The sequence below is a fragment of the Pongo pygmaeus genome, chromosome 11 (assembly GCF_028885625.2).
Source record: "Pongo pygmaeus isolate AG05252 chromosome 11, NHGRI_mPonPyg2-v2.0_pri, whole genome shotgun sequence".
Taxonomy (NCBI): Eukaryota; Metazoa; Chordata; class Mammalia; order Primates; family Hominidae; genus Pongo; species Pongo pygmaeus.
The window spans coordinates 103,158,913-103,173,915 of NC_072384.2; the positions used below are offsets into that span (position 1 = coordinate 103,158,913).

The 15,003-nt window shown below is 41.7% G+C and overlaps 1 protein-coding gene across 4 annotated transcripts in view; it reads right to left on the reverse strand.

The window, feature by feature from the left end:
* The window catches only part of ICA1L (islet cell autoantigen 1 like), an 89,800-nt gene extending 76,984 nt beyond the window's left edge, over positions 1-12,816 (reverse strand). The window contains exons 1-2 of one of the 4 annotated variants that reach the window (XM_054479153.2): positions 12,641-12,816; positions 11,551-11,677 (exon numbers count right to left, since the gene is read on the reverse strand). The gene's annotated coding sequence lies outside the window, so the exon portion shown is untranslated. Of the gene's footprint in view, positions 1-1,190; positions 1,292-11,550; positions 11,678-12,212; positions 12,233-12,640 lie in introns of those variants that run through there. The other 3 variants (XM_054479157.2, XM_054479155.2, XM_054479156.2) reach the window with 3 other exon arrangements.
* Positions 12,817-15,003: the final 2,187 nt, after the last annotated feature.

Sequence of the window (15,003 nt, forward strand, 5' to 3'; positions counted from 1 at the left end):
TGGTGGATGGCTATATCATATACATCATGCTTTAAAGGCTCTGCCTGACTAATCTTTCATCAACCGCCCATTAATTCAGGAATGGTTTTTGGCTCTGGCAAATCAATAAGTACATTAGATTACAGGCTCTTTTGTCTGTCTCCTTTCATGGATGGAGATGAAATGAAGCCTTACTACAATTGTTAAGGGTAACTGATATGAAAGACAAACCAACAAGTGACAAATTGAGGATCTGCCCCTCAAACTGCCCTAAAGAATACACTTTATAAAGTATCGGCTTTAACATTAGATTATAATTGAATTCAGATTATAAATATAAATCTTTTCAGGTCAGATCTTAATTACTGCTTAGCCAAACATGATTTGGTTACTGGGATACTGATCTAGTCCAGAACTAGAGTAGTTGAAATTTACACACAGAGATACTATAACTCATGCAGAACACAAATTAGCTGAAATTTTAAAATAGTCCCAATATGACAGTCAGTTTCATATGCACATTTAATGCCAGCTTTGTTCTGGGTGCTATGATTGGCACTGTAATCATAACATCAATAAGACACTGACATAGCAAAATCCAATTACATTAAATGCAAACCTGTGTTTATCTAAAGTAGAAAGAATATGGCAATTACTTATCACCATTCAATCAGTCCCACAAATCCCACACTAAGCAGGTAAGTTACCCACAGAGAGGTTACCATCTTGATCTAATATTCTTATGAAAGGATTAGATCTTAATAATTTTTCAAAAAGGCTTCAAAATTATGCAAAAGGTACTTTTCTTAGAGTTTAAGAAATTTTAAAGTTCCTGATAATCTTAGTACTACTGCTTACTAAAATAATAATCATTATACCTATAGAACCCTGAAAACTTTTTAAACATTTTCACACATTTTATCTCCTTTGGTCTTCATAATATCCCCAGAAAGCTAAAAATGGCAGGTTTTATTATCCCAGTTTCATAAAGGAAGTAGCCAAGACCCTGTGAAATTAAGGGAATTTTCTTAAATTTCTTTAATTCACATGCATTAAGAACATTTTTGTCTGGGTGCAGTGGCTTATGCCCAGTACATTGGGAGACCATGGCAAGAGGATCACTTGAGGTCAAGACCAGTCTGGGCAACATAGTGAGACCTTGTCTCTAAAAAAATTTTTTTTTTTAATTTACTGTGTGTGGTGGCACATACCTGTAGTCCTAGCTACTCAGGAGGCTGATGGGGGAAGACTGCTTGAGCCCAGGAGTTCAAGGTTACAGTAAACTATGATCATGCCACTGCCCTCCAGCCTGGGCAACAAAGTGAGACTCTGTCTCAAAAAAAAAAAAATAATAATAATAAATGGGAAAATAGAAAAGGAACACCAATATGGTTGATCCAAACACATTAAAAATGACATTAAATATAAATGGACTATATAACACCATTAAAAAGCAGAGATTGTAATACAGGATAGACAAGTACAACCCAAATACATGTAATTTGAAAGAAACATGCTTTAGGCTGGGTGCAGTGGCTCACGCCTGTAATCCCAGCACTTTGGGAGGCCGAGGCAGGTGGATCATGAGGTCAAGAGTCTGAGACCAGCCTGGCCAACATGGTGAAACCCCGTCTCTCCTAAAAATACAAAAACTAGTCCAATGTGGTGACTCATGCCTGTAATTCCAGCTACTTGGGAGGCTGAGGCAGGAGAATTGCTTGAACCCGGGACACAGAGATTACAGTGTGCCAAGATCATGCCATTGCACTGTAGCCTAGGCAAGGGAGAAAGACTGTGTCTCAAAAAAAAAAAAAAAGAAAGAAACATACTTTAAACACAAATACACAGAGAAGTTAAAAGGAAAGCACAAAGATATACTGCATAAACATTAAGTATATATTAATGTCTGAAAAAACAGGTTTCGAGATAAATAATATTTCCAGGGATAAGATGGACATTTAATAATAAGAGGGTCAATTTATCAAGAAGACATAGCAGGCCGGGCACAGTGGCTCACGCCTGTAATCCCAGCACTTTGGGAGGCCGAGGTAGGTGGATCACCTGAGGTAAGGAGTTCAAGACCAGCCTGACCAACATGGTGAAACTCCATCTCTACTAAAAATAAAAAAATTAGCTGGGTGTGGTGGCGGGTGCCTGTAATCCCAGCTACTTGGGAGGCTGAGGCAGAATTGCTAAAACCCAGGAGGCGGAGGTTACAGTGAGCTGAGATTGTGCCATTGCACTCCAGACTGGGGGACAGGGCGAGACTCCATTTCAAAATAAAATAAAATAATAAAAATACAAAAATTAGCCAGGAGTGGTGGCTCGCACCTGTAGTCCCAGCTACTAGGGAGGCTGAGGCAGGAGAATCACTTGAACCTGGGAGGCAGAGGTTGCAGTGAGCCAAGACTGTGCCACTGCACTCCAGCCTGGGTACAGGGCGAGACTATCTCAAATTAAAAAAAAAAAAAAAAAAAAAAAAAAGACATAGCAATCTTAACTATGGATGTTACTAAATAACAAAGCCCCCAAATACAAGAAAAAAAAATAACCTGACAGAACTAAAAGGAGAAACTGTCAAATTTACAATCACAATGAGGGACTTAACACTGCCCCCAGAATAGTAACTGACATAAGTAGACATTTTTTTTAAAAAGTGAAGGCCAGGTGCAGTGGCTCACACCTGTAATCCCAGAACTTTGGGAGGCTGAGGCGGGCGGATCACTTGAGGTTAGGAGTTCAAGACCAGCCTGGCCAACATGGTGAAACTCCATCTCTACTAAAAACACAAAAATTAGCTGGGTGTGGTGGCACATGCCTATAATCCCAGCTATTGGGGAGGCTGAGGCAGGAGAATCAGTTGAACCCAGGATGCTGAGGGTGAGTAAGCCGAGATCATGCTACTGCACTCCAGCCTGGGCAACAAAGTGAGATTCAGACTCAAAAAAAAAAAAAAAAAAAAAAAAAAAAAAAAAAAGTGAAACCATGAAAGTTTTAAGCAAGCCCCCGCCTCCTTTTTTTTTTTTTTTGAGCAACTTTTAACCAACTTGACCTAATTGATATTTATACACCAGTCCACCCACCAAGAGCAGAATACATTATTTTTCCCTAAGAGTAACTGGAAGATTCACCGAAACAGACCATATGCTAGGCAGAAAAATAAAAGTATTGAAATAACACAGATAACATTCTTGGACTACGATATTACTACTTTAGAAATCAATAGAAACCAGGTGTTGCAGCTCCCATTTGTAATCCCAGTGACTCAGGAGGGTGAAGCAGGATTGCTTGAGGCCAGGAGTTTGAGACCTGTCTGAGCAACACAGTAAGACCTCATTTCTACAAAAAAAAAAAAAAAAAAAAAAGCCAGAAGTGGTGGAACACGCCTGTAGTGTAAGCGACTTTGGAGGCTAAGGTGGGAGGATCACTTGAGCCCAGGAAGTGTGAGGCTGCAGGGAGTGAGCAATGATCATGCCACTGTGCTCCAGCCTGGGTGACAGAGCAAGAAGACTCTGTCTCTATAAAAAAAAGTAAAAAGTTTTAAACAGGAATCAATAGCAATTGGATATCTAGAAAATTCCCAAATATTTGGAAATAACATATATCTAAATAAATAGGCCAGGCATGGCGGCTCACACCTGTAATCCCAGCACTTTGGGAGGGTGAGGTGGGTGGATCACCTGAGGTCAGGAGTTCGAGACCCGCCTGGCCAACATGTTGAAACCCTGTCTCTACTAAAAATACAAAAATTAGCTGGGCACGGTGGCAGGTGCCTGTAATCCCAGCTACTCAGGAGGCTGAGGCAGGAGAATCTCTTGAACCTGAGAGGCGGAGGTTGCAATGAGTTGCGATTGTGCCATTGCACTCCAGCGTAGGCAACAAGAGTGAGACTTCATCTAAAAAAAAAAAAGAGTAAATATAAATAAATAAATAAAGGGTCAAAGAAATCAGAGAGGAATTTTAAAATATTTTAAACTCAATGATAATAAAAACATACCCAAAGTTGTGGAATTCAACTAAAGCATGATTAGAGAAAAGCTTACAGCTTTAAATACCTATGTTAGAAAAAAAGGGCCGGTGCGGTGGCTCACGCCTGTAATCCCAACACTTTGGGAGGCCAAGGCAGGCAGATCACTTGAGGTCAGGAGTTTGAGACCAGCCTGGCCAACATGGTGAAACCCCACCTCTACTAAAAATACAAAAATTAGCCAGGTGTGGTGGCGAGCGCCTGTAATCCCAGCTACTCGGGAGGCTGAGGAAGGAGAATCAGTTGAACCCGGGAGGTGGAGGTTGCAATGAGCCGAGAACATACCACTGCACTCCAGCCTAGGTGACAAAGTGAGACTCCATCTCAATAAAAAAAGAAAAAATAGTATAAAATCAATTATCTACGCTTCCACCTTAAGAAGTTAGTAAAAGAGGAGCAAATTAAACCCCAAGTAGAAGAAATAAAATAATAAAGTCAGTAAATAGAGAATGGACAAATAAGAAAATTAAAGTTAAAAATGGGTTGATTTGAAAAAATTATTAAATTTAAAAAGATTCTAGTAAGACTGATCAACAAAGAAAGAAAAACATAAATGAGCAATATTAGGAATAAAAGAGGCCAGGTGCGGTGGCCCACGCCTGTAATCCCAGCACTTTGGAAGGCTGAAGGCAGGCGGATCATGAGGTCAGGAGATTGAGACCCTCCTGGCTAACACGGTGAAACCCCATCTCTAATAAAAAAAATAACAAAAAATTAGCTGGGCGTGGTGGTGGGCGCCTGTAGTCCCAGCTACTCAGGAGGCTGAGGCAGGAGAATGGCGTGAACCCGGGAGGCGGAGCTTGCAGTGAGCCGAGATAGCGCCACTGCAGTCTGGCCTGGGCAAAAGAGCGAGATTCCGTCTCAAAAAAAAAAAAAAAAAAAAAAGAAGGACTAAAAGAAGGAATGTCACTATAGATCCTATGGACATTAAAAGATTAAGAAAGGTATATTTTTAACAACTTTATGCCAAAAGATTCTACAACTTAAGTTAAATGGACAAATTCCTTGAAAAATGCAACTTACCAAAAACTAACACAAGAAAGAAAGAGATCATCCATATTATCTTATACTCATTTTAAAAAGTGAATTAATAATTTTTTAAATCCCATGAAAACAAAACAAAACAAAACAAATCCGTTTCAGAACCAGATGGCTTCACTGCTGAATTCGGTCAAACATTTAGGATGTAACCAAACTTACTCTTTCATAGAGTAGAAGAGGAAAGAATAGTTCCCAACTCATTTTATGAGCCCGCATAACTTTGCCCTCTAAACCAAACAGACATTACAAGAAAAGATTATTACAGATCATTATTATTTTTTTTTTTTTTTTGAGATGGAGTCTTGCTCTGTCGCCCAGGCTGGAGTGCAGTGGCGCAATCTCGGCTCACTGCAAGCTCTGCCTCCCGGGTTCACGCCATTCTTCTGCCTCAGCCTCCAGAGTAGCTGAGACTATAGGCACCTGCCACCGCGCTTGGCTAATTTTTTTGTATTTTTTAGTAGAGACGGGGTTTCACTGTGGTCTCGATCTCCTGACCTCATGATCTGCCCACCTCGGCCTCCCAAAGTGCTGGCATTACAGGTGCCTACAGACCAATATTTTTATTAAATATGAATGCAAAAACCCTTCACAAAATCCTAACAAATCTAATATAGTAGTACGTGTGTGAGTGTGTATGTATGTATATGTGTATATATATATGGATAAAACATGACTAACTAGGTGGAATTTATGCCAGGGATGCAAGATTTGTTTAGCATTTCAAAATCAGTCTATGGACCAGGTGCAGTGGCTCACACCAGTAATCCCAGCACTTTGGGAGGCTGATGTAGGTGGATCACCTGAGATCAGGAGTTCCAGAGGAGCCTGGCCAACATGGTGAAACTCCATCTCTACTAAAAATACCAAAATTAGCCAGGTGTGGTAGCCAGGTGTGGCTGGGCACAGAGGCTCATGCCCGTAATCCCAGCACTTCAGGAGGCTGAGGCAGGTGCATTACCTGAGGTCAGGGGTTGGAGATCAGCCTGGCCAACAGAGAAACCCTGCCTCTACTAAAAAATACAAAAATCAGCTGGGTATGGTGGCATCTGCCTGTAATCCCAGCTACTCAGGAGGCTGAGGCAGGAGAATTGCTTGAATCGGGAGGTGGAGGTTGCAGTGAGCTGAGATCACACCACTGCACTCCAGCCTCGGTGACAGGGTGAGACTCTGTCTTTAAAAAAAAAAAAAAAATCTTCTCTTTGGCCGGGCATGGTGGCTCACGTCTGTAATCCCAGCACTCTGGAAGGCCAAGGCGGGCGGATCACTTGAGGTCAGGGAGTTCAAGACCAGCCTAGCCAACATAGTGAAACCTCGTCTCTACTAAAAATACAAAAATTAGCCGGGCATGGTGGCGCACTCCTGTAATCCCAGCTACTCAGGAGGCTGAGGCAGAAGAATAGCTTGATCCCAGGAGGAGGTGGTTGCAGTGAGCTGAGAGTGCACCACTGTACTCCAGCCTGGGTGACAAAGCAAGACTCCATCCCGAAAAAAAAAAAAAGAAAACAACAACAAAAAAACCCACACAGCTAACATCATACTTAACTGTGAAATAGTGAATATTTTCCTTTAATATTGGGAAACAGGCAAAGATGACTGCTCACACCACTTCCACATTTAAAAGGAAAAGGCAAAGATGTCTTTATTCACAGGTGACATGATTATGTATGCAAAAAATCCTAAAGAATCTTTTAAAAATCTACTAGATCTAATGCAACAGATCTGAGCAAATTCAGCAATTAGTGAATTAGACAATGTAAAACAAATGTATCACATTTCTATATATTAGTAGCAAAAATTAGGAAGGGATTTTTTTTTTTTTTTTTTTTTTGTAGAGATGGAGTCTCCCTATGTTGCCCAGGTTGGTCTCAAACTCCTGGCCTCAAGTGATTCCCCTTGCCTAGACTTCCAAAGTGCTAGGATTATAGGTGTGAGCCACCACACCCAGCCTAGAAAGTGAAATTTAAAATCCACTCTCATGTTTAATAACATCGAAAGTCATGAAATATTTAGCAACAAATTCAGTGAAATATGCACTACAGTACTATTAAAAACTATTAGCACATTGCTGAGAAAAATTAAAGAACACACAGAAATAGATCCATAAATATACAACCAAATGATTTCTGACAAGGGCACTGACATAGTTTGGATGTCTGTCCCCTCCAAATTTCATGTTGACATGTGATCCCTAATATTGGAGGCTGGGCCTTCTGGGAGGTCATGGGGGCAGATTCCTCATGAATGGCTTGGTGATGAGTGAGTTCTTACTCTCTAAGTTCATGTGAGAGCTGGCTGTTTAACAGAGTGTGGCCCCCTTCCCTCTCTCACCATGCGACGCCTGCTCCCACTTCACCTTCCTCCATGATGGAAGAAACTTGAGGCCCTCATCAGATGCAGATGCTGCACCATGCTTCTTGTACAGCCTGCAGAACTGTGAGCCAAATAAACTGCTTTTCTTATAAATTACGCATTCTCAGGTATTCCTTTATAGTAACACAAAATGGACTAACAGAGGTGCCAAACCAATTCACTGGTGGAAAGGATTGACTTTTAACAGACAATACAAGGACAACCAGATATCCATATGTCAAAAGAATTGCTCAACTCTTAATTAACATCATTTACAAAGAGTAATTCAAAATGTGTAACAGACGTAAATGTAAAATTTAAAACTGTAAAACTCCCGGCTAGGCGCGGTAGCTCACGCCTGTAATCCCAGCACTTTGGGAAACCGAGGCGGGCGAATCACAAGGTCAGGAGTTCGAGACCAGTCTGGCCAATATGGTGAAACCCCGTCTCTACTAAAAATACAAAAAATTAGCTGGGCGAGGTGGCAGGTGCCTGTAGTCCCAACTATTGAGGAGGCTGAGGCAGGAGAATCGCTTGAACCTAGGAGGCAGAGGTTGCAGTGAGCCAAGATCGTGCCACTGCACTCCAGCCCAGGCGAGAGCGTGAGACTCCATCTCAAAAAACTGTAAAATTCCCAGAAGAAAAAATCTTTGCAACCTTGGGGCAGACAATGATTTCTTAGACTATTTAAAACATGCATTATAAAAGAAAAAAAATCAAGAAGTTAGATTTCACCAAAATTTAAAATTGCTATTCGAAAAACACAATTCAGAAAATGAAAAGTTTGGAAGAAACTTTTCATACATACACACACATATGAACAGACCTGTGTTCTGAATATATGAAGAATAATTATAACTGAGTAATAAGAAAATCTCATTTTAATAGATAAATTATTTGAGCAAACTAACAAAAGATATTCATATACAGTCATGCATTGCTTAACTGTGGGGATATGTTCTGAGAAATGTGTCATTAGATGATTTTATCATTGTGAGAACATCATAGAATGTACTTATACAAACCTAGATGTTATAAGCCTACCACATACCTAGGGGCTATTGCTCCCAGGCTACAAACCTGTATAGCATGTTACAGTACTGAATACTGTAGGCAACTGCAACACAATGATGGTAAGTATTTGTGTATCTAAACATGTCTAACCACTGAAACAGTACAACAAAAATATGCTATTACAATCTTATGTGACTATTATCATGTCTGTGGTCCATCATTGACCAAAACACCTTTATGCAGTATATGACTGTATACTAATGGCCATTACGCATATAAAAATATGTTCAACAGCATTATTCATCAGGGAAACAAAAATTAAAACCACAAAGAGATATCAGCACACCCCCATTTGATCTTGCTAACAACCAATCTGTCAATTCAAAGTGCTGGCAACAACGAGGAACAACTGGAACCTTCATACATTGGTCGTGGGAATATAAAATGGGTATAACCACTTCAGAAAAAATTGAGTTTCTTGGAAACGCACACAATCCAGCAATTGTATTCTTATGTATTTGCCCAAGATAAATGAAAAATATGCCCAAAGACCTGTAAATGTTCTTGCCAGCTTTATTCAAAATAGCCAAAAATTAGAATATCTATTAACAGGTGAATAAACAAATTATAGTATATTGCGCAATAGAATACCACTCAGCAACAAAAAAACTACAAACCAAGTAATTAATGAGTAAGGGGTGTTTTTATGGGGTGATGAAAAAGTTTTCAAACTAGAGAGAGCTGGTGATCTCACAACACTGTGAAAACAATAAATATCACTGAACTGTACACTTCGAAACAGTTGTTTGGGTTTGTTTAGCCAAAGTAAAAAAGAAAAAAAAAGGCTAATTGTATATTATCTGAATTTCCCCTCAAAAAAAAAAACTTTTGATAAAAGAGCAAGAATGAATTCTCAACTCACAATGATACACCAATACACATCCACGATAATAGCTTAAATGACAAAGACTGACAACACCAAAATTGGTGAGAATGTGAGTAACTAGAACTCATATATTGCTGATGAAAGCATTAGATGGTATAACCATTTTGGAAAATGGTCTGGCAGTTTTTCATAAAACTAAACATGCTCCTACCTCATGACCTAGCAATTCCACCGCTAGGTATTTAAAGCTTTATGTGGGCAGAGATTTTCATCTGTTTGTGAGCAAACAGTGCCAGACACACAGTAGATACTCAATAAGTATTTACCAAATGAATGTCTACTTATTTTAGCATTGTAATAGAAAACTAGAAACAATCTAAGTATATTAATAAAAAGCTATACAGATAAAAATGTAGTATATTCATATGACAGAATACTATATAAAACAATTAAGGCTGGGCGCGGTGGCTCACGCCTGTAATCCCAGCAATTTGGGAGGCTGAGGCGGGTGGATCACCTAAGGTCAGGAGTTCGAGACCAGCCTGAACAAGATGGTAAAACCCCCATCTCTACTAAAAATAAGAAAATTAGCTGGGCGTGATGGCATGTGCTTGTAGTCCCAGCTACTTGGGAGGCTGAGACAGAAGAATCGCTTGAACCCAGGAGGCAGAGGTTGCAGTGAGCTGAGATCGCGCCACTGCACTCCAGCCTGGGTGACAGACCAAGACTCCGTCTCAAAACAACAACAACAACAAAAACATTTAAAACAAATACGTCAGTGGCTAAAACTATCAATATCAATCCAAATCAATTTTTAAAATAATAGTGAGGCCAGGCGTGGTGGCTCACGTCTGTAATCCCAGTACTTTGGGAGGCCGAGGCGGGCGGATCACGAGGTCAGGAGATCGAGACCATCCTGGCTAACATGGTGAAACCCCGACTCTACTAAAAATACAAAAAATCAGCCAGGCGTGGTGGCGGGCGCCTGTAGTCCCAGCTACTCGGGAGGCTGAGGCAGGAGAATGGCGTCAACCCAGGAGGTGGAGCTTGCAGTGAGCGGAGATCGTGCCACTGCACTCAGCCTGGGCGACAGAGCGAGACTCCATCTCAAAAAAATAAAATAAAATAAGAATTAAAATAAAATAAAATAACACTGAGTGAAAAACACAAGTGCAGGCTATATGCAATATGATGTAACTTCTTTAAAATTTAAAAACACATGCAATAATAGACACGTATAAAATATAATTTAAAAAACACAAAACACAGATACCAACTCATGATGTTGAGTACCTGGTTACAGATGAGTGGGATGAGACTTCAGCTTTATTGGAAATGTTTTATTTCCTTATCTAAAAAAATACTAGAAAGAAATACAACAAAATGTTAACAGTTGTTAATGTCGGCCTCTGTAAATATAGATATTGTGTTACTTTAGTCTTTATTTTTTTATCTCAACTAAATTTAAAAAGGAATTTTAAAACACTAGTGTTATATGCAAGTGAGTCAATAATGGCAAAATAATAATGAGATACATAGAAGGTGACTAACTTTTAATGGTGAATACTGGATCCAAGCACAAGTTTGAAAATTTTGATTTCCGAAAAAAACACAAAACTTCAGTGATGAATGAAAAATAGACAAAATGGAACAGGGTAATAAGAATATTATTAAATAACAAAATCTACTTCGAGCACGGAAATCTTTCCAGTTACAGATATATTTAAAACTCTTTCACATATCCCATCTGTTGTTGTTAAAGAATATAAAAAGAATAAAATTTTAAAGGAAGCACAGTGAGTACTGAAAAAGCTAAAGTATAAAAGTACAGAAAAAATGTAAATATAGAATCACACAATGAAATCACAAAGTTTGGCAGTATAGTAAAACAAGACAGTATATTATCCATTTTGTATCTAATATTTTGATATCTGGTCCTAGTTCCATAACTGGTATAAACTTTGTTTTATATTTTTATGATATTTATAATAAAGATATGGCATCCTACTTTTTCCACCAGTTCTCACATTTGCAATTTTTCCTCTTTGGACTGGCTGATCTCCGAGCACCCTTCTAACTCTAAAATTAAACTGGTAATTAGAACACTGCCTTCCACATAGCTGTTTCAACGACTAGATAAACAATCATTTTGAAGTATTAAATAAAGAGATTTCAAAGAATACTGGGTATGATAGGCACAGATAACAAATACTAAACGATTTAAAATTTTGGTCACATAAAAATACATACATACCATTCGGAGATGTTTACTCGGCCAGTAAATATATAATTAACTCCTACTAAAGGATGAGGCACCTGTGGCTATTCCATAAATACTGATGTGAAGATGATTAAAGTAATATCGTCTTACAGTACGTCGCCTGAGTCAGAACGAAATAAATCAATACATAAATACTTTTGGGAAAAATCCAAACCATGGAAAAATGTTATTTTCCCAACAATCTATTTTACGGAGACCCATAGTTTATAACAGCTTTTATGCTGTGTGCATCAAGATCATCTATTACACGAAAAATGATTCCACCCCCTCTACTGGCAACGCCCCAGCATCGCGAGTGAGCTGCCAGGATGAGACTCCCCGCTTTCCCCTCTCCGTCTTCCTTAGAGCATCAGGTATCTGACCACTGACATCACCTGGGCACCTGACCAGCTGACGCGCGTTTCCAGGAGCCAGATCTGTGCCGTGGGGCCGGGTTCCCGGCCTAAGGAGCAGAATCTGTGCGCGGAGCCCCTCGCGGGCCCGTGCATTCTGCAGTTCAGCTCAAACTGCACATTTACTATGTTTTGTTTTTATCCATCGGTTGCCAATTAGTTTTTAAGGAAGACATTCCCATTACAAAATAACAGCGAAATAAAAATAAGCACCACGTTAAAAAGAGGTCAGCAGGGAAGCACCTGAGGGCTGTTCGGGTGATCCGCCGCCGCCTCTATTATGAGCGACCTCCACCGCCGAGGGAAATCACCCAAACGAGCCCCAGGCTGCCGCGCTCGTTCACTACAGCGAGCGTGGCCCGGAGGCGCCTTTCGGCCGCAGGGGACCCAGCCACGCCAGAAACCGCTCCTTGCGGGTTTTGCCTGGGGGGAGGCCGGAAGAACCCCGAGCAGGGCCTCGCCTGGGAGAAGACCGCAGGCAGCGGCCGGGGTCTCCGTGAGAACCGAGGAGGCCAGCAAGGCCCCGAGAAGCCGCGCGCGCGCGCGTGTGGCCGGAGCCTCCCGCCGCGCCCCCGTCTCCCCACGTCGCCATGGGAACCCGGGATTTGGTCTCCGGGCCTGACCGCCGCCTGAGGGGGAAGAGGGGCGGACGGGAGGCCGCAGACGCTTACCGGCACCGCTCCTCCGCCGCCTCGGGTCGCGTTCGGCCGCGCGGGGATCCGTCCCGGCACCCGTTCCGGCCACCGCCCGCGAGCCCCGCGCCGACTCCCGGCCCTCCGGCAGCCAGTGCCCCTCCGCACCAGTGCGTGGAGGTGTCAGGCTCCCCCTGCGGAAGGCGGGAGATTTAAACCGCGCGACCTGGCGTCCGCGTTCGCCCCCCTCGGGCGCCGGCCTGACCCCGCCACCGGCCCGACTCGGGACCGGAGCATCTCTCGGTCTGCTCCTGAATGAACTCGGGGACCCTCTCTATTCCTCCTTTCCTGATTTCCTCTTTACTTAATAAAGTGAAATGACAAACACCAAGCCGGTCAGAACATTACGAGGAGCTGAGTGTGAGCTCTCTGAGGCGTGGGGAAGTGGAAGGCATTGGCCCGGGGCCCTCCCGGCTCCCTCCGAGCACCCCCACACCCGGACCTGCCGGGCCTTCTGGGGCGGCTCCTTAGCACCAGTGCTCCGTACGCGGAAAGCGTTTGCCCGCTGTATTTAACTCCCGTGTTAAAGGTTTAAAGAGGTCTAAGTTAACAACCGTTCATAACCAATCTCAGATGCACATATCCATATCCATAATGTTTATGATCAATCTTCAAGAGTAAAAGGTAAAACCGGATCCTGAAAGTCTCAGGAAAAAAACAAAAAGGAAGGCAAAATTATTTACTACTAGTAGGAGATAATTTAATAAATTCAAACTGCATTCTTTTTAAAGGTGACTCCAAAACTTAAAAGAACTTTCCTAAAACAGCAGAATATGAATTATTAATTACAACTGCGACTCACAGGCTAGCAAAGAATTAAAAGGTTAACACTCGAGGTGATAATTAAAATCTGTATGATGACAAAGATGGGGTGAGGTTCTAGAATTTATTTTATTTTTTTTGAGACGGAGTCTCGCTTTGTCGCCCAGGCTGGAGTGCAGTGGCGGGATCTCGGCTCACTGCAAGCTCTGCCTCCCAGGTTCACGCCATTCTCCTGCCTCAGCCTCCCTAGTAGCTGGGACTACAGGCGCCCGCCACCACGCCTGGCTAAGTTTTTTGTATTTTTAGTAGAGTCGGGTTTTCACCGTGTTAGCCAGGATGGTCTCGATCTCCTGACCTCGTGACCCGCCCACCTCGGCCTCCCAAAGTGCTGGGATTACAGGCATGAGCCACCGCGCCCGGCCGAGGTTCTAGAATATTAACAGTACAAAATACTCACCTTAACCTGGAAATTATACTTCTAGAATAGGAAAAGTGGCAAGCTACAGAGGGTTAATTTGGACTGAAAACATTAAATGTCTTTAGACTTTTACCCTGAGATATTTGGATTTCAGGGAATAGGCAAATACCTGAGATTATGTGCAAAATTTTGTTTGTTTTTTGAGGAGTCTACAGCTTTCCTCAGAAGGGTAAAAATTAGCGTTTGGCAAACATGAGCGATTGACCTATTTCCTTGGGATGCCTTTCCTGAATCTTACTAAATGAGGCATTTCTCCTAAGGGGCATACTGCTCTCTGGCTGTAATGATCTACCTGCCTGTCTTCCCCACTAGGTGCTTAGCTGCTTCAAAGCTGGTCCTCCCTTACGCATTTCTGCAGCCTTAGCACCTAGCACAGTGCCTAATACGAACTAGGTCCTGAATGAATGTTGAGTCCATCAATGAACGAAATGAAACAAAGATAGCTAATTCACAACTGAAGGATACATTATAAAATATCTGAAAAGAACAGATTATCTTTCTCACCAAGGAATAAATAACATGGCAAGCGAAATGACTTTCAAATGTTACTATGCCCCATGGTAAAGTTCTTGGGATATTTTAGAAAATGTTTGTTCCAACAAGATGAAGTTTTAAGTCAAGAGAACAGTAAACTAATATCTTCTTCAGCTCAATCTGAGGCTGACTAAAGTCCTCCAAGGAACACACCAGAAAGTCAGAATAGTGGCTACCTGCGGGGCCTGTTGCTTCTATTCACTTAACTGGGTAAAATTACAGAAAGATACACAGTATCTCCAAGCCATTAATGAAGTGTAGTATTTACACTTCATGTAATCACTTTTTCTTCACAAGTCGCTAAGGAAACACGGTGGCACAGTGTAGGAATAGTATCAGAAAATAATGTAGAGCTAGCTGCTGATGCTTCTCCTGGACAGGAGTCAAGTCTCTCATATTTCATAAATGCCTGTGGAATGAATTCTTTCTTTAGCTGTTGGATACAATGTTTAAATGGCTTGCACTAGGAAGAGCACGGTAGTTCATGCCTATAATCCCAGCACTTCGGGAGACTGAGGCAAGCGGAGCACTTGTGGTCAGGAGTTTGAGAACAGCCTGGCCAACATGG